Source organism: Pristiophorus japonicus, chromosome 19 (assembly GCF_044704955.1).
Source record: "Pristiophorus japonicus isolate sPriJap1 chromosome 19, sPriJap1.hap1, whole genome shotgun sequence".
Lineage (NCBI taxonomy): Eukaryota > Metazoa > Chordata > Chondrichthyes > Pristiophoridae > Pristiophorus > Pristiophorus japonicus.
Window position 1 is genome coordinate 39233043 of NC_091995.1, and position 27315 is coordinate 39260357.

The window sequence follows — 27315 nt, forward strand, 5'->3', positions numbered from 1 at the left end:
CTGCGGCGATACTCCAGAGGAATATGTAAAGATTGCTGAAGATGGTCCCGTGCACCATCGTCTTCCAGGACGATATCTTCCTGCAGGTCGGGACACCGTCGAGCAGCTGCGGAACCTGGAGGACGTATTTAGTCAGCTTAACCATGTGGGGCTCAGGCTAAAATGCTCGAAGTGCTTTTTCCTGGTGCCTGAAGTGGAGTTCCTCTGGCGAAGAATCATGGCGGATGGCATCAGGCCCACCGATTCAAAGACGCAGGCAATCAAAAACGCACCAAGACCACAGAACGTGACGGAGCTGCGGTAGTTTCGAGGACTGCTGAACTATTTTGGTAACTTCTTACCGGATCTTAGCACATTGTTAGAAACCCTGCACTCTTTACTGCATAAAGGACATGAATGGGAATGGGGTAAAAGCTAAGAAAATGCCTTTGAGAAAGCTAGGAAATTTTTAGATTCAAATAAATTGCTTGTGTTGTGCGATCCATGTGAACGTTTGATACTAGCATTTAATGCATCGTCTTACAGCGTTAGGTTTGTAATTGCCACAAGCTAATGAATTTGGGAAAATGCCAATTGCCAATTACCAGTTTCTTATGCATCCAGCAGTCTGTCTCAGGCCGCAAGGGCCTGCAGTGTGATTGAAAAATAATGATTAGCGTGTGTTTACGGGGTAAAGAAAATGCATCAATATCTGTTCGGGCTCAATTTCAATTGGAAACTGACCATAAGCCACTTATATCCATCTTTTCTGAAAATATGGGTATCGATACGAATGCATCAGCCCGCATCCAGAGATGGGCGTTCACGTTGTCCACATACAACTATGTCATGCGCCACGGGCCAGGCACAGAAAACTGTGCCGATGCTCTCATAGGCTACCATTTACAACCACCGGGTTGGAAGATGGCACAGCCTGCAGAGTTAGTTATGGTAATGGAAGCAATCAAGATTGAGCAATCACCTATTACCGCCCAACAGATTAGAAAATGGACGAGTCAGGAGCACTTACTGTCCTTAGTAAAGAACCGTGTGCTCCACAGGAGTTGGTCTCGTGTCCCATTAGAGATGCAGGAAGAAATAAAGCCGTACCAGTGGCGCAATGATGAAATGACTTTACAGGCAGACTGCCTCCTATGGGGTAATTGGCTAGTTGTGCCAAAAAAGTTGTGCAGGGATACTTTCATTACTGATCTACACTGTACCCACCCAGGCATTGTAACGATGAAAGCGATAGCCAGGTCCCATATGCAGTGGCCCGATATCGATGCAGAATTAGATTGCTGTGTGCACAAATGTAATACATGTTTACAGTTAAGTAATGCACCCAGAGAAGCGTCACTAAGTTTGTGGTCTTGGCCCTCCAAACCGTGGTCGAGCGTTCATGTCGACCATGCAGGCCCATTCTTGGGAAAAATGTTTTTAATGGTTGTAGATGCGTACTGCAAGTGGATTGAATGTGCGATAATGGCGGCAAGCACGTACGCTGCCACCAGAGAAAGCCTATGGGCCATGTTTGTCACGCACTGTCTGCCAGAAGTTCTTGTAAGTGACAATGGACCGTGCTTTACCAATGCCGAATTCAAGGAATTCATGACCCGCAATGGGGTCAAACATGTCACATCTGCCCCGTTTAAGGCAGCATCCAATGGTCAGGCAGAAGGAGCAGTTCAAACGATCAAGCAGAGCTTGAAAATGGTAACTTAAGGTTCACTGCACACTCGCTTATCACAAGTACTGCTTAGTTACCGCACAAGACCCCATTCGCTCACTGGGGTCCCTCCCACTAAATTGCTCATGAAAAGGGCACTTAAGACAAGCGTCTCATTAGTCCACCCTGATCTACATGAACAGGTGGAATGCAGGCGGCTTCAATAAAATACATATTATTATCGCGCAAATATGTCACGCAAAATTGAAGTAAATGATCCTGTAGTTGGGTTGAAATATGGACAAGGTCCCAAATGGATTCCTGGCACTGTTTTGACCAAAGAGAGGAGTAGGATGTTTGTGGTGAAACTCGCAAATGGACTCACCTGCAGAAAACACTTGGACCAAACCAAACTCAGATTTACTGCCTTTCCAGAATAACCCACCATAGACTCTAACTTTTTCGACCCTCCAACACACACACAAGTGGCAACCGACCCAGTGGTTGACCAAGAAGCAGAGCCCTCCACCTGCAACAGCCCAACACGACTCACAACCCCCAGCAGTCCAGCAAGGCCAGCTGCGAACCAGCGCAGCGAAGGCCCAACAAAAGACTCACCAAAACCAGCATTTGCACCAAGATGATCAACCAGGGAAATGAAGCCCCCAGATCGACTCACATTGTAAATAGTTACACGATTGACTTTGGAGTGGAGTGCTGTTCTGTATGTAAATCTGTAATTACCATATCTCACCATCAGAGGGCTTATCCACTGGAGTCCCTAGGGATCCCATAATGCCTTGGGTGCGCCTATTTATAAGGAGGCTTCACAGGTTGGAGAGGCACTCTGATGTCTATAATAAAGGACTACGGTCACACGTATTTGAGCATGCAGTATCTAGTCTGACTCCTTATCCAAGACATAACAATGGCTTCATGGTGGACCTGCTGCACAAGAGGGCAGGAAAAGGAGCGGGAGATCTATATTGGTCGGGGATTCGATCGTAAGTAGAATAGATAGGCATTTCTGCGGCCGCAGAAGTCCAGGATGGTATGTTGCCTCCCTGGTGCAAGGCGCAAGGATGTCTCGGAGTGGCTGCAGGGCATTCTGGAGGGGGAGGTTAAACAGCCCGTTGTCATGGTACCAACGATATAGGTAAAAAACGGGATGAGTTCCTACAAGCTGAATTTAAGGAGCTCGGAATTAAATCAAAAAGTATGACCTCAATGGCAGTAATCTCATGATTACTAACAATGCCACGTGCTAAACAGAGTAGATGTAGCAGGATAGTTAAGAGGAATACGTGGCTTGAGCAATGGTGCAAGAGGGAGGGAATCAAATTCCTGCGACATTTAAACCGGTTCAGCGTAGGTTGGACCAGTACAAAAAGGACGTTGTGCACCTGGGCAGGACCGGAACTGATGTCCGAGTGGGAGTGTTTGCTAGTGCTGTTGGGGAGGGGTCAAATTACTATGGCAGGGGGATGGGAATCTATGCAGAGAGACAGAGGGAAGTAAAATGTGGACAGAAGCAAAAGGTAGAAAGGAGATAAGGAAAATGGAGGGCAGAGAAATCAAAGGCAAAAATCAAAAAGGGCCACATTACAACATAATTCTAAAAGGACAAAGAGTGTTTAAAAAAAAACAAGCCTGAAGGCTATGTGCCTCAATGCGAAGAGTTTTCATAAAAGTTGGCTGAATTAACTGCACAGATAGCTGTTAACGGATATGATGTAATTGGGATTATGGAGACATGCCTCCAGTTTGACCAAAGATGGGAGTCAACAGCCAGGAGTATTCAATATTCAGGAAGGATAGACAGAAAGAAAAATGAGGTGGGGTAACGTTGCTGGTTAAAGAGGAGATTTATGCAATAGTAAGGAAGGACATTAGCTTGTATGATGTGGACTCTGTATGGGTACAGCTGCGGAACACCCAAATGGCCATAAACGTTAGTGGGAGTTGTGTACATACCACCAAACAGTAGTAGTGAGGGTGGGGACAGTATGAAACAAGAAATTCGGCATGCGGGCAATAAAGGTTAATCTACATATAGATTGGGCTAACCAAACTGTAGGAGCAATAAGGTGGAGGAGGATTTCCTGGAGTGTATAAGACATGGTTTTCGAGACCAATACCTCAAGGAACCAACGAGAGAGCTAGCCATTTTAGACTGGGTGTTGTGTAACGAAAGATATTTAATTAGCAGTCGTGTTGTGCCAGGCCCCTTGGGGAGGAGTGACAATACTATGGTAGAATTCTTCATTAAGATGGAGAGTGACTCAGTTAATTCAGAGACTACGGTCCTGAAACTAAAGAAAGGTAACTTCGATGGTATGCGACATGAATTGGCTCGGATAGACGAGCGAATGATACTTAAAGTTTGCTGTGGATAGGCAATGGCAGACATTTAAAGATCACAACGATGAACTTCAACAATTGTACATCCCTGTCTCGAGCAAAAATAAAACGGGGAAGGCACTCAGCCGTGGCTAACAAATGAAATTACGGAGAGTGTTAAATCCAAGGAAAAGGTATATACATTTGCCAGAAAAAGCAAAACACCTGAGGACTGGGAGAAATTTACAATTCAGCACAGGAGGACAAAGCATTTAATTCGGATGGAGAAATAGAATATGAGAGTAAGCTTGCAGTGAATATAAAAACTGACTGTATATTCTTCTATAGATAGTGAGGAGAAAAAGTTTAACGATGCCAAATGTAAGTCCCTTGCAGTCAGAATCAGGTGAAATTATAATGGAGAACAAAGAAATGGCACACCAATTGAACAAATACTTTTTTTCATTCTTCACTAAGAAAGACACAAATTAACTTCCGGAAATACTAGGGTACAGAAGGTCTAGCGAGAAGGAGGAACTGAAGGAAATCCTTATTTGTCAGGAAATTGTGTTCGGGAAATTGATGGGACTGAAAGGCCGATAAATACCCAGGCCCTGATAGTCTGCATCCGAGACTACTTAAGGCAGTGGCCATAGAAATAGTGGATGCATTGGTCATCGTTTTCCAATCTTGTATAGACTCTGGATTAGTACCAATGGACTGGAGGGTACATAATGTAACCCCACTTTTTATAAAACGAGGATCACTAAAAACATCCAATTATAGACTGATTAGTCCGACATCGGTAGTGGGGAAAAATCTGGAATCAGTTATTAAAGATATAGTCGCAGCACATTTGGAAAGCAGAGACAGGATCGGTCCAATTCAGCATGGATTTATGAAAGGGAAATCATGCATGACAAAGCTTCTAGAATTTTTTGAGGATGTAACTATTAGAGTGGACAAGGGAGAACCAGTGGGTGTGGTGTATTTGGACTTTCAAAAGGCTTTTGAAAAGGTGCCACACAATAGATCATTTTTCAAAATTAAAGCATATGCTATTGGGGGTAATGTATTGATGTGGATCGAGAACTGGTTGGAAGACAGGAAGCAAAGAGTAGGAATAAATGGGTCCTTTTCAGAATGGCAGGCAGTGACTAGTGGGATACCGCAAGATTCAGTGCTGGGACCCCAGCTATTTTCAATATATATTAATGATTTAGACACATTTAACGTGATATCTGCAAGTTTCCAGATGACACTAAGCTGGGTGGCAGTGTGAGCTGTGAGGAGGATGCTAAGAGGCTGCAGGGTGACTTGGACAGGTTCGGTAAGTTGGCAAATACATGGCAGATGCAGTATAATGTAGATAAATGTGAGGTTATCCACCTTGGTGGCAAAAACAGCAGAATATTATCTGAATGGTGACAAATTAGGAAAAGGGCAGGTGCAACGAGACCTGGGTGTCATGGTACAAAAGTCATTGAAAGTTGGCATGCAGGTACAGCAGGCGGTGAAGAAGGCAAATTGCATCTTGGCCTTCATCACGAGAGGATTTGAGTAAAGGAGCAGGGAGGTCTTACTGCAGTTCTGCAGTGCCTTGGTGAAGCCACACCTTGAATACTGTGTGCAGTTTTGATTTCCTAATCTGAGGAAGGACATTCTTGCATTTGAGGGAGTGCCGCAAAGGTTCACCATACTGATTCCCGGGATGGCAGGACTGACATATTAAAAAAGATTCGATCGACTAGGCTTATATTTACTGGAATTTAGAACAATGAGAGGGGATCTCATGGAAACATATAAGATTCTGATGGGATTGGAGAGTTTAGATGCATGAAGAATATTCCTGATGTTGTGGAAGTCCAGAACCAGGGGTGACAGTCTAAGGGTAAGGGGTAAGCCATTTAGGACCGAGATGAGGAGAAACTTCTTCACTCAGAGAATTGTGAACCTTTGGAATTCTGTACCACAGAAATTTGTTGAGGCCAGTTAGTTAGATATATTCAAAAGGGAGTTAGATGTGGCCCTTACGGCTAAAGGGAACATGGGGTATGGAAAGAAAGCAGGAATGGGGTTCTAAAGTTAAATGATCAGCCATGATGGTATTGAATGCTGGTGCAGGCTCGAAGGTGCGAATGGTCTACTCCTGCACCAATTTTCTATGTTTCTATGTATCGATGCAGTGGGTGTAAAATGCATGTGGTTGGAATAATGTGAACTGTTCTCGCTCCCAATCTCCTCTCTCTTTAGCCGTGGACCACCTACTTCTGCCATGCACACTGTTTTCTCCATACTTGTTAAAACCTCTCACTGAATTCCTGACCTCCTCTCCCCTTCTCGTCCCTATGATTCCATCTCCTTCAGATTCCCTGTCTTTCTCTGCCATTCTCTCTCTCTCCCTCTCCGAATGCCTCTCTGTCCCGCCCATTCTCTCTCTCCCCGTCCGATTACCTCTCTCAGCCTACCATTCTCTCTCGACCAAGCCCGATTCCCTCATACTCTGATTTCCTCTCTCCCCCTCTCCGTCCAATTCCCTTTCTTACTTCACATCTCCCTCCCATTCCATCTCTCCTCTTCTCCCTCCGATTCCCTCTCACCCTGATTATCTCTCCCTCCAATTCACTTCCTCCACCTCTGTCCTCCGATTCCCTCTCCCTCGGAGTCCCTCTACCCATTTCATTCCTTCTCCCCACTCTTTCCCCCTACGATTAACTCTCCCTCCAATTCCATCCATCGCGCTCCGAGTCCATCTGCCTCCTCTCTCCTCCTCAGATTCCGTCTATACCACTCTGTGTCCCCATCTATCACTATCCCTCCCACTCCGAACCCTTTCTCCCCCTCTGAGTCCCTCCGGATCCATCTCTTCGCCCTTGTCCTCCAATTCCCTTTCCCTCCAATTCACTCTCTCCCCCTCTCTGTCCTCCAATTCCCTCAACCTCTGAGTCCCTCTATTCACCCTCTCTCCTTTCTGATTCTGAAAACATATCACCTTCTGGTGGAAACTATTGTGTTCCTTACACAGATGAGACTGCACACAGGGAGGTTAAAGTAACAGTGATCTCAGTCTTTATGAAGACACTCCAGAGTGAGAAACAGGCCTTCGGGGCCGACTTATATACATTGCTCCCAAGGGTTGCTGGGATCCCTTGGGACTTCAGCGGATGTGCCTCCTGGTGGCAGAATATGTGAGTGCATGCTTTACAGATACACAACATCACTCCTCCCCCAAAATCAAAGTGAAAACTATTTACAATGCGAGGCACTCGGGAGCTTTTCTTTCCCTCGTGGACTTCCTCGGTACAAATGTCTGTTCTGGTGTGTTGGCTGTGCCCTCGCTGGGCTGGCTTGTTGTTGGCCCTGCAGGGCTGCTGAGTGAGCCTGTCCTTGCTTGTCTATTGGGCGTGATGGATTCAATGTCCTGCTCTGGGGTTGTGTCGTTGATCCTTTAGGTGTGTGTTGTGGGCTCGAAAAAGGTGGTGACTGCTGTGGGTTGTTCAGGGCAGTCTGTAAACTGCAGCCACGTTTTGTTCAGGCGCTTTCTGCAAATTTGTCCATTGGCGAGTTTGACTACAAACAACCTACTCCCTTCTTTAGCTATCACCGTGCCCACGATCCACTTTGGACCATGTCAATAGTTGAGCACATACACAGGGACTTTCAGATCAATTTCCCGTGACACAGTGGCGCGAACATCATTTACATTTTGTTACTGCCGCCTGCTCTTTACCTGCTCATGCAGGTTGGGGTGGACCAGCGAGAGTCTGGTTTTAAGTGTACTTTTTATGAGTAGCTCATCCGGGGGCACCCCTGTGAACGAGTGGGGTCTCGTGCGGTAGCTGAGCAGTAGTCGGGACAGGCAGGTTTGGAGTGAGCCTTCTGTGACTCGTTTAAGGCTCTGTTTGATTGTTCTACTGCCCGCTCTGCATGCCCATTGGAGGCTGGTTTAAACGGGGCGGAGGTGACAAGTTTGATCCCATTGCGGGTCATGAATTCTTTAAATTCGGCACTGCTGAAACATGGCACGTTGTCACTGACCAGTATGTCAGGCAGGCCGTGGGTGGCAAACATGGTCTTCAGACTTTCAATGGTGGCGGTGGTGGTGCTTAACGACATTATTTCACTTTCAATCCATTTTGAAAAAGCATCCATCATCACCAGGAATATTTTACCGAGAAATTGAATAGTCGACATGTATCCTCGACCATGGTCTGGAAGGACAGGACCCCAAATTAGTGGTGCGTCTCTGGTTGCATTGCTCAGCTGAGCACATGCGGCATTGCCATACACAGGACTCTAAGTCAGAGTCGATAGCGCGCCACCACACGTGGGATCTGGCTATCGCTTTCATCATTACTATACGCAGGTGTGTGCTGTGGAGATCCGAGATGAACGTCTCCCTGCCATTTTTGGGTAGCACTACACGGTTACCTCACAACAGGCAGTCTGCCTGAATGGGAAGTTAGTCCTTTCGCCACTGGAAAGGTTAATTAGCTCTTGCATTTCAACGGGGATGCTGGCCCAGCTCCCATGCAGTACACCGTTTGTTTACTAGGGACAGCAGAGGATTATGGCTGGTCCAAGTCCTAATCTGGCGGGCCATGACAGGTGATTTATCTTTTTCAAATGCTTCCATGACCATCAACAAGTCTGCGGGCTGTGCCACCATCAACAAGTTTGCAGGCTGCGCCATTTCCACCCCCGTGGTGGGCAATGGTAGCCGACTGAGAGCATCCGCACAGTTCTTGGTGCCTGGCCTGTGGTGGATGGTGTAGTTATATGCTGATAGCGCGAGTGCCCACCTTTGTATGCGGGCTGAGGCATTCATATTTAACCCTTGTTTTCAGCGAACAGGAATATGAGGGGCTAGCGATCAGTATCCAGTTCAAATTTGAAGCCAAACAGGTACTGATGCATTTTCTTTCCCCCGAACACATACGCTAATGCCTCTTTCTCAATCATGCTGTAGGCCCTCTCTGACCGAGACAAGCTCCTGGAGGCATAGGCAAAAGGTTGCAATTTCCCTGCAGCGTGAGCTTGTTGTAATACATAGTCTCTGTACGACGAAGCATCACATGCTAACACAAGTCTTTTACACGGGTTATACAATGCAAGCAGCTTGTTGCAGCATATAATGTTTCTGGCTTTCTCAAAAGCAATTACTTGTTTTTTTCCCGATACCCAGTTCTCACCTTTATGCAATAGCACATGTAGGGGCACGGAGACGATGCTTAACCCTGGGAGAAAGTTACCAAATTGTTGAGGAGTCCTCGGAATGACCGCAGCTCTGTGATGTTCTGTGGCCTGGGCGCGGTCCTGATAGCCTCTGTCTTGGTGTCTGTGGGCCGAATGCCATCTGCCGCAATCTTTCTCCCCAAAAACTCCACTTCTGTTGCCATGAAGACGCATTTTGATCTCTTCAGCCACAGCCCTACGCGATCCAGTCGCTGGAGGACCTCGTCCAGGTTTTGTAGTTGATGGACGGTGTCCCGATCCGTGACCAATATATCGTCCTAATAAACTACCATGCGTGGTACCAACTTGAGTAGGCTCTCCATGTATCTCTGGAAGATCGCTGCAGCTGACCGAATTCCAAACGGGCATCTGTTGTAGATGAGCAATTCCATGTGCGTGTTGATGCAGGCTAGGCCCTTCGAAGAATCCTCCAGCTCCTGCGTCATGTAGGCCGAAGTCAGGTCGAGCTTGGTGAATGTCTTGCCTCCTGCCAGCATCGCAAATAGGTCGTCTGCCTTAGGTAATGGGTATTAGTCCTGTAGCGAGAAACGATTAATAGTTACTTTATAATCGCCGCAAATCCAGACAGTGCCATCACTTTTGAGTACTGGAACAATCGGGCTGGCCCACTCGCTGAATTTCACTGGGGAGATAATGCCCTCGCGTTGCAGCCTGTCCAGCTCGATTTCCACTCTCTCCCTCATGTGATGTACCGCTCACGCCTTGTAGTGAATGGGACGTGCCTCTGGGAACAAGTGGATCCGCACCTTCGCCCTGCAAAGGTTTCCAATACCTGGCTCAAAAAGGGAAGGAAATTTGAATTTGTTAAGAACCTGGGTACATGAGGACTCATCGAAATGTGATAGCGCTCAGATGTCATCCCAGTTCCAGCGGATTTTGCCCAGCCAGCTCCTTCCAAGCAAAGTGGGGCATCGCCCGGGACAATCCAGAGTGGCAGTTCGTGCACCATGCCCTCGTAGGTGATTTTGGCTATGGCGCTGCCCAGGACAGTTTTGAGCTCTTTGGTGTACGTTCTCAGTTTCGTGTGGATGGTGCTCAGGTCTGAGTGCCTTGTTGCACCACAGTGTATCAAACATCTTTTTACTCATGATGGATTGGCTAGCGCCAGTTTCCAGTTCCATGGCTACGGGTAAGCCATTCACTTTTACATTTAGCATTATAGGTGGACATTTTGTCGAAAATGTGTGCGCCCCGTGTACTTCAGCGTCTGCTTCCTCTCTCTGAGACTCAAAACTGCTTTGATCCACCATGGACCAATCTTCCTCTGCCAAGTGGTGGTTAGCAGGTTTTGCACAGCTTGAAGCTCATCTGCAAGCTCGTTGGACATGTCCTATTGTTCCACAGATCTTGCAAACATACCCTTTGAAGTGGCATGAATAAGCTGAATGGAAGCCTCCACATCGCCAACAAGGTGTGAATTGCCTTGCATTCATCTTTTGTTGCAGACTCTGAGACATCTGGGTCACCTGAGGCCTGCTGGCAGTTGCATACTCGTGTTTTCTGCCATGTACATTTCTGCTCGCAAACACAGTTCCAATTATTTTATGAACATTGCTCGCACTTGTGTGCTGAAAGATTTGTTTGGTGTCATCACTGGTGGACACAAACGCTTGTGCTCTCGCAATGGCCTTACTGATGATTGGTGTCTCTACAGTCAAAAGTTTTTGTAGGATGGTCTTGTGGCCAATGCCCAGTACAAAAAAGTCTCTGAGCATCTGCTCCACGTAGCCATCAAACTCACATTGCCCTGCAAGTCACCTTAGCTCGGCGACGTAGCTCCCCATTTCCTGACCTTCATGTCGCTGGCACGTGTAGAATCGATACCTCGCCATCAGCACACTCTCCCTCAGGTTAATTTGCTCCCGAACCAGTGTACACAGCTCCTCATATGACTTATCTGTGGCTTTCACCAGAGCCAGAAGATTCTTCATGAGGCTGTCGGTCGGTGCCCCGCAGACCGTGAGGAGGACCGTTCTACTTTTTGCAGTGCTTCTTTCTCTGTCCAGCTCGTTGGCTACAAAGTACTGGTCTAGCCATTCAACACAGGCTTCCCCATCTTCACCCTCCGGCAACTTCTCCAGGATTGCCACAGTTTGCTTCATCTTTGTATTGGATTCGTATACTCGTCGCCAGTTATTGTGTTCCTAGCACAGATGAGACTGCACACAGGGAAGTTAAAGTATCAATGACCTCCATCTTCAATGAAGAACAGGCCTTCGGGGCCGACTTATATAGATTGCTCCCAACGGATGCAGGGATCCCTTGGGACTTCAGGGGATGCGCTTCCTGCTGGTGGAGTATGGGAGTGCATGCTTTGTAGATACACAACAGAAACCACGAGCACTTGTAATTATTGCAGACTTGAAATTACATTCAAAGGCAAGGTTGGATATGTGGGTGAGTATCATTTGATACTGCGTTTTCATAGAATAAAAGAAGCGTATGACTCTTTAAAGGAGCAGTTCTGCTTAGCCCACACTCCCGCCTTTTGTCCGTAACCCTGTAAATTCCTGATTCTCAAGTAGCTGTCCAACTTCCTATTAAAATTATTGATGGAGTCACCATCCACCACGTTTTCAGGTAGATCCTATCAGATTTCGACAAATCGTTGAGTGAAAATATTTTTTCATCTTCCCTCTAGATTTTTATGAATGATGTTAAATTTAAGGCATCAGGTTATTGACCCACAGGATGCTTTTTCTCTATGGACTCTATCAAAACCTCTCAACATCTTGAATATCTCTATTAAGTAACCTGTTCATATTCGCTAATCACTGGGAATATCCTGGTAAAACTCACCTGTATCCTTTCTCATGCCTTTACATCTTTCTTGAAGTGTGGTTTCCAGATCTTCGACAATATTCTAGCTGAGGGCTAAACGGTGATTAATAATGTTCTAGCATGTTCCTTTGGCTTTTATATTCTATGCCGCCATTTATACACCCAAGTAACGCTTTTTACAACAACATATTAGATTGCCCTGGCACATGTAACGATTCCGGTACATTGAAACAAAGTATCCCTTCTCACCTGCACTTTATAACATCATACCATTCAGATCTTACTGCCTTTCCACATTAGTCCTCCCAAAGTGCATCACGTCGAACTTCTCCGCATTGACATTCATCTGTCACTCTTCTGCACATTTCACCATTCTAGCTATGTCATCCGGAAATCTACAACTATCAACACCAATGTTTATTCTTTGCCAAAATTTCAATGGAAAATTACGTGATGATGTGATAAACTCTATTAAGGACCTGCAGGGCAGAGAAGATGTTTTTTTTTCTCCATGGACTCTATCAAAACCTTTCAACATCTTGAATATCTCTATTAAGTAACTTGTTCATAACCTATTGATAAACTCTATTAAGTTGCAGAAGAGACGAAGGCCATTCGCCTCAAATGTATTTTGGAAGATTATCAATTGACTAACAATAACATGATATAATTTTTATTTAAAATTGGATGTTTAAATGTGCAACAATGTTTCGTGGAGAGGTGATTGTTCATGATTACATGTCGGTGTGTGTGAAAGCATGACGTCATTCGTCGAAATCTATATACACAGTTTTAAACTCACAAAATAATCAAATATCCAAACATTTACATGAACTTGTCGCATGCTACAAAAAGATGCATAGAGAGTGGAAATTCGAAAGCTGATAGTATGGGCAGTGTAATTTATGTCTGATTGTAAATTCCCCCAGTGAACAAGAGCCTGTTACCTACAGATGCATGTTGAATGAATAGAATGACAATAAGTGTTTCCATTCTCACGGATTACTCCAACTTCGAAGATTATGACGAGCCATTAGCAGTGGTCCAACTGCGCAGTGAAATCTGCTGGTACAATCCTAAATCCGGAGAAGGAGAGAGGTTCTGGCTGCTGATCAAGCTGCATTCATTTATTATGAAGTCTGCGTGTGGTCAGTGTCACAAGCCTCTTCCACAGAAAACATTTTGTGAAAAGCGAACAGGGCACACATTAATTCTTTGGGCCAGGAAACAGGATGCATTTCTGATACGGCTTTTCACGTTTTTCAGAATTCACTTTGCAATATTACATTAACAATTGAAGATCAGATCTTCATTATTTCTTTCTTTCCTTGCGACCGTTACTTTATTCTTTCCCTCCTTTTCTTCTTTCTCCCCTATCTTTCTTTCTCTCCTTTCTTTCTTTCCCTCTTTATCTCTTTTTTCTTTCTTACTTTCCCTCTTTCGTCCTTTCTTGCTTTCTTTCCACCATTCCTTCTTCCCTTCTATCCTTCCTCCCTCCCTTTATTATGTGTAATGCAACGCTGATGCCATATTATAAGACAGCAATTAAGTTATCAATACGATATCTGGTGGTGTAGATAAGACATGGCTTGTGTCCACAGTTTAAAGCATTCAATAATCTTGTGTTTTGAAACATCACGTCATCTCCATTCTAATAGCTCATCAAACAATGTCTTGTCAATGCACTAAGAATAGTCGCATTCTGTGTTGTGTAACCTTAAACTTTGCGTTAGCTGTCCCTTCGTAATCAACACCCAACGGCACTCTGATTGCACTCTTCCCTAATTGATACAGTTTGGTAACGAATTGTTTTGGTCTTTGTTGTTCTCTTTCACAAAGGCACAAACCTAATGGTGACAAGAATCAGAAAGTCTCTGGAATAGCGATTGTGGACATCTCACTTCTCAGTGAATTTGTGCCAGAAATACAGATCTTGATCTGGTAAGACTTTCATTCTCCCGAGGACAATGTTCGCAAGCGATTTATTGGGCAATGGTCTGAATTATTAACTTGTTAAAATACACACTGTATGTTTCTTGTGATGTTATTGAATCAATTCTATATTATTTGAGTATTTAAAATTACGTGTGTTATGTTTTTGTCTGATTCAGTAGCAAGTTAGTAATACTAAATATAATAATGCCTCACAAGTGCATTGATGATATTGTTTGATACAGACACTGGGGCTGTTCAGATATGAACATGGTTTTTATTATCAACATGGTGAAACTGTCCTGAAGTTACCAAGAATGCTCTCGCTAGCAAAGGAATTTTTCAGATCAAAGTGACATTTATGAGAAGAAACATCTTTAACAATGAAAAAATAGCATCGGTGGAAATAGTAGTGTCTGATGATAAATGTTCTTCAAATTCCTTGTGCAAATGTAAGACGGTCCCTCGGCTATTTTGTTCAAAAATGTGTTCTGTCATCACCAGTTCTGTTAAGCCGTGCTGACGGAAGTTTGCAGAAGTAAGCATAGTGAGATTATAGTCAAAGATTTTGAATGTTCTTTAATTTCGAGGTCCCATATATTCAATATCTTTTAAATATTTATATTGTGATTGATACCCCAGTCAATCATATATATAAATGACCATTGGGTTAGGATTTCATTTAATCTCACACGATTGTTTTTTTTAACTCTGTGTTTTAATTTGCAATGTGGCTAACAATAATGAAATGCTTCAAGTTGTCAATTACCATGATACTCTCGGGGTTGATGTGTCAGGGTACAATATAGCATCTGCTGAAAATGCAGGATGTGTGATTAGTGCCTGTTGACTTCCTTTTGTCGCCACATTGTGAAACGACACAGCCAAGATGGTCTTGAGATCGGAAGTGGGATGATCAGTTCATGATGATTCGTGACATGCGGGGATGATAAAACAATTGACCACCTGAATGTTTGTAAGAACTGTCCCGATCAAGGCATCATTTTCACAATAACACTTACCAGACCATAATGTGTCAAAAGGACAGATGCATGACTAGAGACCAATAAATACCACGAGCTAGGTGTCACAGTATTCTACACATTCTGGATCAAAAACATTGATGAAGGTTACTTCTATACACGGGGGAAACAGCATAACTGTGTGCATTTCTATGCATGACTACTGCTTAGAGATAATGCAAGTATCAAAGTCTTGGTCGAACACAATAAAAGGATTACGTTGCAAAACAGAATTAGTTGTCAGATGCAAATTATATTCCAATGAGGATAGGCACAGAGAAAATACGATACAGAATTAGGCCTGTTGTCCTTGGCATGCTGATGAACACATTCTTCACAACGTGCAGTTCGAGCATTGGCCCATTTTGGTCTCCACAATGTTTCCACAAAGTCTCGTTGGGTCTTTAGAAGCTTCCAACTCCCAAACTGAGCTGAGTAGAAAGGGTTACTGCCGTTTCACAGGTAGGGCTGCATGAGCATGACCCACTGCAACAGCGAATTCAAAGGAATATATTTTCTCCAATATTTCTCTTTATAGTTATAAGGAACGTTGTGATAATGTGGACTGGGAATCCTCAGTACCAAAACAGAGCCTTCTATCAGTGCATTAAAATACACAGCAAGAATCGTGTTTGTCAGCATCTGTGGAGAGAAAGTAGAGTTAATATTTCGGATCGACGACCCTTTGATGACATTTCTTAAACCCGAAACATTAACTCTGCTTTTCCATCCAATGATGCTGCCTGACCCGATGAGATTTCCAGCATTTTCTGTTTTTATTTCAGATTCTTGTATTCGCAGTAGTTTTTTGTTGTTGAAGGAATGTGTTTATATCTGTAAAGGGTGGATGTGACCATACATTTTAGTAATTGTAAGTATAATTATTTCCCAATTGCAAAATCTTGCCGACAGGCACATCGAGTCATATCAGTTCAAAGACGGGAAAGTGCTACTCTATCTTCTGACGGTAATATTACTATTCCGTTTGTGTTTCATTTTGAAAATCATTTGCAGAACTTTTTACCCCTTCTCTCCTGGTTCAGTTTCACAAGCCCCACATAAGGCAATAATCTGGCGGTATGAGCCTAGATAGAGTCCTGTCAAGCTATTGCACTTGAGAAGTTGGGGTAAAGCCGCAATTGCTTATCGGGCTCTCGCCCTGTACACACGCACACACAGCGACAGGAAGGTTTTCTGGACAGTGAATGGAAAAAAAAAACTTCCCTCATTTATCTTCGGTAGGTTGTGAATGAAGAGAATAATAGCTACCTGAAATGAATTACAAACACCTTCTATAACCAGAGTTCAAATGAGTGAGATCAGCAGCGCATTGAAGTTTTATTAATTATCAATTTATGTCGGGCTAGAAATTCGGAAAATAGCTCTATAACCGAATATTGTGCGGTAATCGATGATTTAGATTTTTTGTTACCACCAGAATACCGCTATGACTAAAGGCCACAACATTCACAAAAAGGTAACAGTTCTGGCATTTGTGGTAAAATCGGCCTTACACGGTATAATAATCTCCGGTCAGAATAGAACAATATGTTGACGGAATTACTCCTTATTTTTGCAACAAAACGAATATGTGTATGTTTAGTAGGTTACAGATAGGGTAGGAATAGAGAAAATATTTCCCCTGACGAGGGATTCAAGAACAAGGTGACATGTTGGACTAGAATTTCCCCAAATCCCACCAATGCCCGATTGCCGCCCAACAAAAGGCTAAGGCTGGAAAAATTATCACCATTGAAAACTTAACGAAAATGTTTTTAAAATCCAGCCAGCGAAAACCTTGTGCCTTGCACCCCCAATCTGAGCGAAAAAGTGCAATTTAGGGTAGATTGGGTGGTGCCAAAAGAAAATGGGCAAAACATTTAAAAATCTATAAATATTTAGCCCGAGGCTGCGTGTTGGGTAAATAATTTTTCAAAAAACCTAACTTAAAAAATTCCCAAAAAATCATTCCCAAGACACTTTAAAATTAAATCACCCCAACAGATTTTGAAAATAATCATTGTTTTTTTAGTCACTTAACCTTTTCTTGCAGACCTAAAAACATGTCGCCCAGCTCCGTTAACTATAGGCAACCCATACTTACCTATGGGTCCACACTCAGTCAAAAATTGCATCATGGCGATCTGTGGACGCTGCCCGCCGGCGGTCCGCTTCCCAGTGTGACTTCGACGCCACCAGCATAACTCAGCTGGGGAATTTTCCATCGTCGGGCTTCTCCCCCAACACAACGAATACCGCTGAGAAATCAGGCGGTGAACCACTGGAAATTCTAGCCCCCGATCTTTAATTTAGTGCTGGGCCTTTCAGGAATGAAATCACTTTGCACCTTTTCTCGTAAAGGGTAGTGAGAATCTGGAACACTATCCCCCAAAAGGCAGTGGATGGTGAGGGACAATTGGAGCTTTCAAGACAAATGGATACATTGCTGTTGGGAAGGATATCACAAGATGTGTAGCAAAGTTGGTTAAGTGGCGTTAAGACACAGATCAGCCAATATCTGATTGCATGGCCGAGAAGATCCAAGGGACTGAAAGATCTCCTCCTGTTCCCATGTGTAATGGATACACATGTGAGTATGCTCACATATTTGTAGAGCTATTGATTTGGGAGAGGCTTCGCTAGTCATGTGATGGTGACAAGACTCAATTAAATCCCAACCAGTTGGGTTCAGGGGATCCACGATGAGGCAGGTGGTTGTGAGCCTGGTGGATGAATGTAATGTGTAGTGTGATGGTTAAACCATTGCTAATAAACCAACTAATACTGAATGGCAAGGTCTTGCTATGAATTCTTAAGCAAAGAACCCATGAAGCAAATGCATTGCACCGTTTTGCTGCAGTGATTATATACAATCATTACTGCTTCTTAAGCTACCTTGATGATTGTTTCCCCTGTAGGTTACTGAACAGAGAGAATGTTTTGTATTTGGTGCAAGGCAAATTATTCCGATTGGATTAATACAACCCGCAAGCGCAACACTTTACAACAATTACAACCCAAGTGAGTAAAGACGCGGCCTCAAAGTAGTTACTGCTCTGATTCGAATACCCAATGAACCGAGAGTATCCGCCGCTTGATGGTTCAGGAAGTAAATGAACCCCTTTTACTCATGATGTACCGTAAATGTACAGGAGCTGAAACTGTGTCACACACAGATCATACAGTACTAGGTGGGATGGAATCATTCCCTTTAACCCGCTGGAAGCTGTACATGTACAGCAACTGAAGTGAGACACACATAGGCTGTACAATAACAATACTCTAGTCAATAATTTCACCCCAATGTAATTAGCTTGATTATTTGTCCACCAATTGATCGAGCAACAACTCTATGTGGATATGTTCTGTTGGCAGACATTAACATTCAGAATGACTAATCACTGTATCTAACATTCATAGAAGTATTGTATGTTAGCTATTCTGAGGGTTTGATGCTTGGGTTGCAGGTACTAAATGCACCATATTTTACAACGCACCAGAACAAAGCACTATCGTACCAAAGCTCTGTCAAAATGATGTTTGCGAATGTGCTGAAGCTAAGTTTCGATCAATGTACATTAGAAAATAAAATGATAAATATCACCTGTCTTTTGGCTTTTTGCACAATTTGAACTATGCTGTCACAGTCTTTTGTACCTTCAGCATTATTCGGTGTTGTTTTTGCGAATGAGACCAGAGATGCTCATTGGAGCAGAGAGATTTATGGGAAGATGTAATTGGTTCTCGATCATTCTGCCTTTGATATATTTTTGCTACATCACTAACAAACACACTGTACAAGTTGCCACTTACACAGAAAACTGTCATCATGTGAATTTGTCACATGACCCTTTGTTATTTACAGAAGTTGTTGCAGTATATCAGTAGTCCATTAGATGGAACAGTAAGCCACAGGGTGAGCTCCATATTACACTTCTGGCTCCTTAATGAATATGTAATTATAACAATATAATCATTCTGCATAACTTGCATGGTAATACACAACAAAAGATATGGACTTATTTTTCTATATTTACAAATCAAACTTAACCACTGGTCTTCTGCTTTGAAGAGAATACCTTCGCTCTCAAAAAGAACTTCCCAAATTTGGTGTCGAAATTAGACTCATGTTAAGGTCAGCCTGGGGAGAGTTTTTCTCCAATTGCAATCTTTAATCTACATGTGAACTCTCAACAACTTCAGACTCCTTGTCTGACTGACTCCGACTCAGACTTAAATTCTCACCTTCTCTTGGAGTGGTTTCTCATATATCAGATGTCGAATTTTGCCTGGACTCTTTTTGTAACAAGACACTGTGACTCAACAGAAGTTATCGAATCATTCCAATTTAATCTCCTTCCACATCTGTAGATAAAATATGATCAATGTGAACAAACCTAAACTTTCCATATTCAAACATCTTGACCAAATATGTGCAGGGGCCACATATCTTTACTATTCTTCCTGGTAACCTCTTTAAACTTTTATGGTGATGATTCTCCACTTTAACCTTTTGATTCAATTTCACAGTTCTCTCTTACTCGACCTTTATCATGATTCTCTTTCTGTCCTAATTGTTTCTCTTTGACTGAATATGCCGAGTTTGACTTTAACACCAAGGACGTGTTTCATGGCTGTCTTTTGAGAAACAACTCTGCTGGTATTCTCCCAGTAATTTTATGAGGAATATTATGATAAATAATCAGAAAATTTGCTAGATTGTGTTCCAATACTAACTGCCGTTTCCTTGGAGATGGATCCAACATTTGCTTGATGAACGCATGTTTTACAATTTATACTCTGCACTCTGTTGGAACATTTGTAGTAGGGAGGTATTGTGGACATTTGCTATCTTTAAACACCGTTTCTGCTCATGAACTGTGCACATTCTTCTGAACTAAATTGCAGCATATAATCAGACACAATTTCTTCTGCGATGCCAGATGAAGAAAACAATCTTCGCAAATTGACTAGTGTTTTATTGTTATTATTTTTCACATTGGAAACACATCTACCCACTTCGGATCACTATCAATCAAAATGAACAATTGTTGCCCTTCATGCCTAGCAAAATCTACATGTAACCTTTGCCATACCCTGTGGGGCCATTTATATGGATTTAATGGTAATAATGGTGATATCTTCCTCACCGATTGACATGTTGTACACTGATTAACAATGTACTCTATAGCTTTATTTAAACCTGGCCACCATAAGTAACTGCGTGCAAAACTCTTGGTCCAGCACATTCCCAAATGCTGGTCATGAAGATCTGCTAACAATTTGGACCTGAATTGATTTGGGATAACTTCTCTTGCTGCCCATGTTACATTCTTTATCCACAGACAATTCATTCGTATGAATAAATTATTGATGAATATATTTCTATGATACCTGGTTTGGCCAGCCATTTGCTATGTAATCATTCAGCTTTGACATAACTGGGTCACCTATACCTTCAGCTATGACTGGCAACTCATCAATGTAACAAAAATTGAACACTGAATCCCTATTGGGTCTATCTTGTGATGGGGATGGCAACCTGGACATATCATCAGCATTAACACCTGACTTCGGTTCAACAACAATGGGTGTAGCCCAATTACTTTGATCTACTTTAGAGATAATGTTCTCAGTTTGCAGTCTTTTGAGTTCTTGCTGAACTTTCTCCTTGAGTCCGTATGTTACAGGACATGGCTTCCAGTAAACCGGCCTAGCGTCCTGCTACACTCTGACACTCAACTTGAAGTCTTGGATAGGACAGCTTGTTTCAAGAAACATCTTCAGATCATGCTTACTGACATCATCTGTCGATGCAAATCTCGTTTCCACACCAAAAATGTTTTTCTAATTCAGATTCAGTGCTCCCAACCATTTTCTATGTATCAAGGCAAGCAAGCCTTCTGCTGCTACTATGAGAGGCAAGCTCTGAAACTGATCCTTGCATTTCACCAGGATGGTGATACATCCTACAACAGCGATTTGATCCCATGAGTAGCCTCGCAGCTCGAAGTTTGATTTCTCCAGTCGAAAATCGCTGAACCTGTCGAGATATAACGATTCTGGTACTACGCTCATGGGGGTACTAGTGTCAAATCCGATGGGTATCCTGTTTCCTGTAACATCTACTTGGATGATGATACGTCACAAATCTTTGTAAGATACACTCGGCCTCTTGATGACGGGAAACTCTAGATCGTGCTCATCCTGTTGCTTCTTTTCAATGCCATGTCGTGTATCATTAACAAACACACTCGACAAGATTGCTCATGCACAGAAAACTGTCATCCTGTGATTTTGTCACATGACACATTATTGGCATAATTTGCAGTACATCAGTTGTCCACTTGGTGGAACTATAGTCCACTAGGGGGCGCTCTATATTACACTGCAAATGGGAACAGTTTCTCTCCATCTACTCTGTCCAGACCATTCAGGATTTTGAACACATTTATCAAATCTCCTCTCCACCGTCACTGCTCTGTGAACAACACCAGCTTCTCCAGTCTATCCACACAACTGATGTCTCTCATTCCTGGAATCATCCCCTAAATATTTTCTGCAGCCCGCCGCCCCTACCACCCACCCTCCTCCCAAGGCCATCACATGATGCTTCTAGTTGTGGACGAACCCGTGTTTTATAAATGTTCATCATAATTTCCACACTTTTCTACTCTATGCCTCTATTTATGAAGCCCACGATCCCGTATGCCTTTCAACTGCATTCACTATCTGCCCTGGCACATTCAACAAATTATCCACGCATACCCCCAGGTCTCTCTATTCCAACACCTGTTTTAGGATTGTACCATGTAGTTAATATGTCTTCTCCTCATTCTTTCCACCAAAATATTTCACTTCACACTTATCTGTGTTAAATTTCATATGCCGTGTTTCCACTCATTTCACCAGCCTGTCTATGGCTTCCTGAATTCTATCACTCTTCTGCTCACTTTTTACTATATTTGCAATATATTTATCTTCAGCAATTTTTGCAATTACGCCCTGTACACCCACGTCCAAGTATTTAATATATGCCATGAAAAGTCGTGGTCTGAGAACCGATCGCTGGGAAAAACCACCGTACACCTTCCTCCAGTCCGAAAAACAACTATCCACCACAACACTCTGTTTCCTATCACTTATCCAATTTTGTATTCAGGCTGCCACTATCCCATTTAATCCACAGGCATCAATGTTGCTGGCAAATCTGTTATGTGGCACTTTGTTGAAAGCCTTTTGAAAATCCATGGAGTATACTTCAACCGTATAACCCACATCAACACTCTCTTTTACCACATCAAAACACTCGATCAAGTTGATTAAACATGCATTTGCCTTTAACAACTCTGTGCTGATTTTCCTGAATTGATCGACCCCTATCCAAGTGACTGTTAATTTTGACCCTGATTACTGTTTCGGAAAGCTTCCCCATGATCAAGTTTAAACTGACTTGCCTGCAGTCACTGGATTATCTTTACTCCCTTTTTAGAAGATTTACAATTCACCAGCCCTCTGGCACCACCCAAGTGTCGATGGAGGATTGGAATATTATGGCTAGTATCTCCGCAATTTCCGTCATCCATTCCTGGTGATGTATCTACTTGAAGTGCAAGCGTCCTTTCTTATAGCTCGTCTTTATCAATTATTATCTTGTATCGGGTCTTCACTTCCTGCTCCTTCACTGTGTTTATGGCAGCAGCATCTTCCTTGCTACAGACAGCTACAAAGTACTCATTTAGTTCCTAAGCCATTCCCTTTGCCGCAGTGCATAAGTCTCCTTTTTGGTCGCTCATCGGCCCCGCACCTCCACTTGCAAACCTTTTACTATTTATATGCCTGTAGAAGACTTTTGTATTACCTTTTATGTTGGCTGCCATTCTATTTTATATTTAAGATAATTGGCAAGGGAGCCAGAGGTGAGATGAGGAGATTTTTGTTTTAGACGGAGAATAGTTATGATCTGGAATGCACTGGCTCAAAGGGTGGTGAACACAGATCCAATCGTAACTTTCAAAAGGAAGTTGGATATGTACTTGAAAAGGAAGAAAACTGCAGTGTTTTGGGAAAAAGCAGGGGACTAGGATTAATTGGATAACTCTTTCAAATAACAAGCACAAGCACAATGGCCCTAAATTTCTCCTTTTGTGCTGTGTCCTTCTATGACTATACATGCATCAGCGTTAGATGTAAGTAATCATGTTCTTTTTAAATTTTCCAATAAATAGCTTGGGGATTTTTTAATAAGATGTATGAGTCTCCATACACTGGTACTCAAAGGTAGAATACCGACATCTGTTGAAATAGGAGCACAATTCACCCTGTCGAATTCTGCCCAGTTACTGTCAGACTGACGATCTGATCTATTTCACAATATTGACCTATTTATTTCTATTCAAATGTTTTTCCCCACACTAGGTCCATTTGAAACACTGGAAAACCTTCGCCCAATGGTCTATCCCATTGGCGATATGTTTTATTCATGCATCTCTGTGCTCTCTCTCAGGTCGCTGCCCTCGCATAAAGCGAAAGTTTTCCCCAGATGTAGAGAGAGAGGCACGGTTGGATTTCGGCTGCTACACAATGATTGTTGACAATGGTAACTGCTCCAGTTTATTCTGTTTTGGAATGTTAAAACTGGGCATGGAGTATTCAACAGTATGCATTCATTCTCAGCATTCTACTATTAAGTGCTGCATTTGCCATTAGCTTTGTAAAGAGACAAATTACTAATTGCTGCACAGCCTTTGGTTGGGGCTGGCGGCGGGGGGATTCATATGTTGGAAAATTTCAATCAACCTGAGTGAGTGAGTAACTGAATGAAGGCATATTATTGCTGAAACCGATTGTATCCAATACATTTAGGAAAAATATTGCAATTATTTCATCATCATCACAGCCGGTCCCTCGAACGAGGATGACTTGATTCCACGAGTTCACAGATGTTCAATGAAGGACCCAATGTTCCAGTCCTGAACTCTAATTGAGGGGGTGGAAGATGCCTGTGCGTGGATTATTTTTAACGTGTGTTGACCGTTGCACATCAGCCACCACACGGGCTTGACAGAGATAGGCCTTTATCCAGTGGCAAGGATTAAACCAGGACGACTGGAGAATTGCTCTGCTACATGGACATAGTGCGCAAACATATCGCAGTGTGGGCTGGTTCCCCAATCCCACATTTGCAGTTTTCGCACAGTGTAAACGAAACACAACTTGAGAAATGAATGGTTCACCTTTTCTTGGTTAGTATCAAACGATTGTTAAACTAATAACAAAGATAAACAAATCAGCAATGAATATAATCCTTCATGAAGAAAATGAAATGTTTAATACTTGATTTGTAATGATTGATTTGCTCCAATTTTTTTCCAGCCTATAAAGTCACGGTGTTCAATATAAACACAACTGGACAATTCGCAGTCTAGACAATCTCCATCACAAAACCCATGAAACGTTGTCAGTAAGCTAAAAACAAAAATTCTTCATTGTAGAATTCTCGATTTGGGCCCCAGGTGTGACTGACGTTCCCATATCAGCCTTTCGACAAGCCCGAACTGTAAACCTTCTGTGTCATTTTACAATCGACTAATCTGCCTGAACGATCATGACAATCGCCCAATAATCGTTTGGATTTGAATAGGAGTCTGAAGGTTTGCACTTTTCTTTCGCCATTCTGATATCTGTCACCTATACCCTTAAAAAGTGGAAAATCGTGGGCTGGAGAAGCGGAATATTCATCATCAGATAAAGTCTTCTGAACATTTGTGTTTTTTAAAGTGATCTGTCTTTTTAAATTATTTATAATTTCGAGCTTCCCCCATAAGAATCGGATGTTAATCATGAAGTCTCATTGGAGAAAGATTGTTAGGGTCTGCCTGCTCGGATAGATCAATAAACTGTGCTTTGCTGAGACAAGAAATACTAATCTATCACTCGGTGTTTCCAGAAAATGAAAGTAACAAACATGTCACATACTCTGCTCATCTTTAAAATAGCAAACGATGAGAACATTATGGCGAATGACATGCGGCATTATCTCAAACTGAAATGCTGCCAGTTTTAACTGCAGCCGAAGAGAACTTACCTCTGAATGGGGAAGGATGGCAAGACCAAGGATGCAAATAGAAAGTAAGTAAGATTGTGATGAGCATTCTCAATGGTAACATGCTGGGAGACATTGAAGACACTTTTACATGACAGCAGCTACACTCTCATTTCCTTTGGGCTCTCAGCAGCTTAGAATCATCACAAAATACTGACGTCAGCTGTGCCTCAGTGGGTAGCAGATTGTAGGTTCAAGTCTCCCAGTCCAGAGATATGAGCACAGAATCCAGGCTGGCATTATCAGTGCAGTACCGAGGGAGTGAGCATAGTCGGAAGTGCAGTCTTTTGGATAAGACATTAAACGATCCCTTTGAACAAGAGCATGGCAGTTCCCTCTGGTATCCTGATCAAATTATGTCCCTCAACCAACATTGATAAAACAGATTATCTAGTCATATCTTATTGCTGTTTGTGAGAGCTTACTGAGCTCAATATGATTCCTGAATTTACTATATTAGAACAGTAACTGAAATTCAAAGTAATTGTTTGGCTGTAAAGTGCTGTTAGATTGCCTGGAGTTGTGCAATCTGCTCTGTTGATGAAAATGTCTTTATTTTTCTTTGCATAAATCCTGATGTACATTGAGTGCCAGAAGGGAATACTGATCCAGATTATACTCATTCTTCTGTCTTTCTCTGTATCCTTACCACGTCCACAGTATGCAATATATTCTTGACTCGCAATCTTGGATTGAAGCGATTCCACCTGCATCAAAATGCAGAGGCTCGATATGAAAAAGCGGCTGCAAGAAATTGAACCAGTTTATTAGTGAACTTGAAACGGAAGGATGCCAAATACAATGGCAGTGGACATTTCGTTACTCGTCTTTTATGCTGCTTCACCACTGCCATGTGCATTTTAATCATAATAACCTGCTCAACTGCGAAATAACATTACATTGCAGCTCAAATGTAGAGGAAATGCTTAATCAATATGGTGATTATTTGCAGCACAGAATTATCTCAATACATCCCCTGCAATAAAGCTTGGACATCAATGTACCTTGGGTGTTGTTTCATTACCTCTCGTATGTGTTTTGCTCATGCAGGAAGGGAACATCTCTGAGGGGATTGATCTCAAGATGGTGTCGACCTGCCGCGAAGATGTCTTATTTTTGCCTTGAATAATGATTAACTTTCTAAAAGGACAAAGGACTATCTGGACTCTGTGCCACATTGAGCTGAGATCATCTGCCATTAGTAAAGGCGAAAAAGGTCCCTGGACCTGATGGCTGCATCCTAGGTTCATATCATTGCAAAAATGCTGGAATCCATTATTAAGCAAGTAGTGGCACGACATTTAGGAACACTTAATTCAATCAATAAGAGTCAGCATGCATTTTTTGAAAGGGAAATCATGTTTGACACATTTTCTGGAGTTCGGTGAGAATGTAACGAGAAGGGTGGATAAAGGGGATCCAGTAGATATAAGAACATAAGAACATAAGAATTAAGAACAGGAGTAGGCCATCTAGCCCCTGGAGCCTGCTCCGCCATTCATTAAGATCATGGCTGATCTGGTCGTGTACTCAGCTCCACTTACCCGCCCTCTCCCCATAACCCTTAATTCCCTTATTGCTTAAAAATCTATCTATCTTTGACTTGAAAACATTCAATGAGCCAGCCTCAACTGCTTCCTTGGGCAGAGAATTCCACAGATTCACAACCCTCTGGGAGAAGAAATTCTTTCTCAACTCAGTTTTAAATTGGCTCCTCCGTATTTTGAGGCTGTGCCCCCTAGTTCTAGTCTCCCCCACCAATGGAAACAACCTCTCTGCCTCTATCTTGTCTATCCCTTTCATGATTTTAAATGTTTCTATAAGATCACCCCTCATCCTTCTGAACTCCAAGGAGTAAAGACTCAGTCTACTCAATCTATCATCATAAGGTAACCCCCTCATTTCTCGAATCAGCCTAGTGAATCGTCTCTGTACCCCTTCCAAAGCTAGTATATCCTTCCTTAAGTAAGGTGACCAAAACTGCACGCAGTATTCCAGGTGCGGCCTTACCAATATCTTATACAGTTGCAGCAACAGCTCCCTGCTTTTGTACTCCATCCCTTTCGCAATGAAGGCCAACATTCCATTTGCCTTCCTGATTACATGCTGCACCTGCAAACTAACCTTTTGAGATTCATGCACAAGGACCCCCAGGTCCCTCTGCACCACAGCATGTTGTAATTTCTCCCCATTCAAATAATCCCTTTTACTGTTTTTTTCCTCAAGGTGGA

At 42.8% G+C, this 27315-nt stretch overlaps 1 long non-coding RNA gene across 2 annotated transcripts in view; it reads left to right on the forward strand.

Moving 5' to 3' along the window:
* The window catches only part of LOC139230433 (uncharacterized), a 28771-nt gene extending 2698 nt beyond the window's left edge, over positions 1-26073 (forward strand). Inside the window, exons 2-6 of one of the 2 annotated variants that reach the window (XR_011587923.1) lie at positions 13865-13966; positions 23486-23578; positions 24355-24632; positions 24978-25110; positions 25745-26073. This is a non-coding gene — a long non-coding RNA (uncharacterized lncRNA). Of the gene's footprint in view, positions 1-13864; positions 13967-23485; positions 23579-24354; positions 25111-25744 lie in introns of both variants that reach the window. The other variant, XR_011587922.1, reaches the window with a different exon arrangement.
* The last annotated feature ends 1242 nt before the right edge of the window (positions 26074-27315 follow it).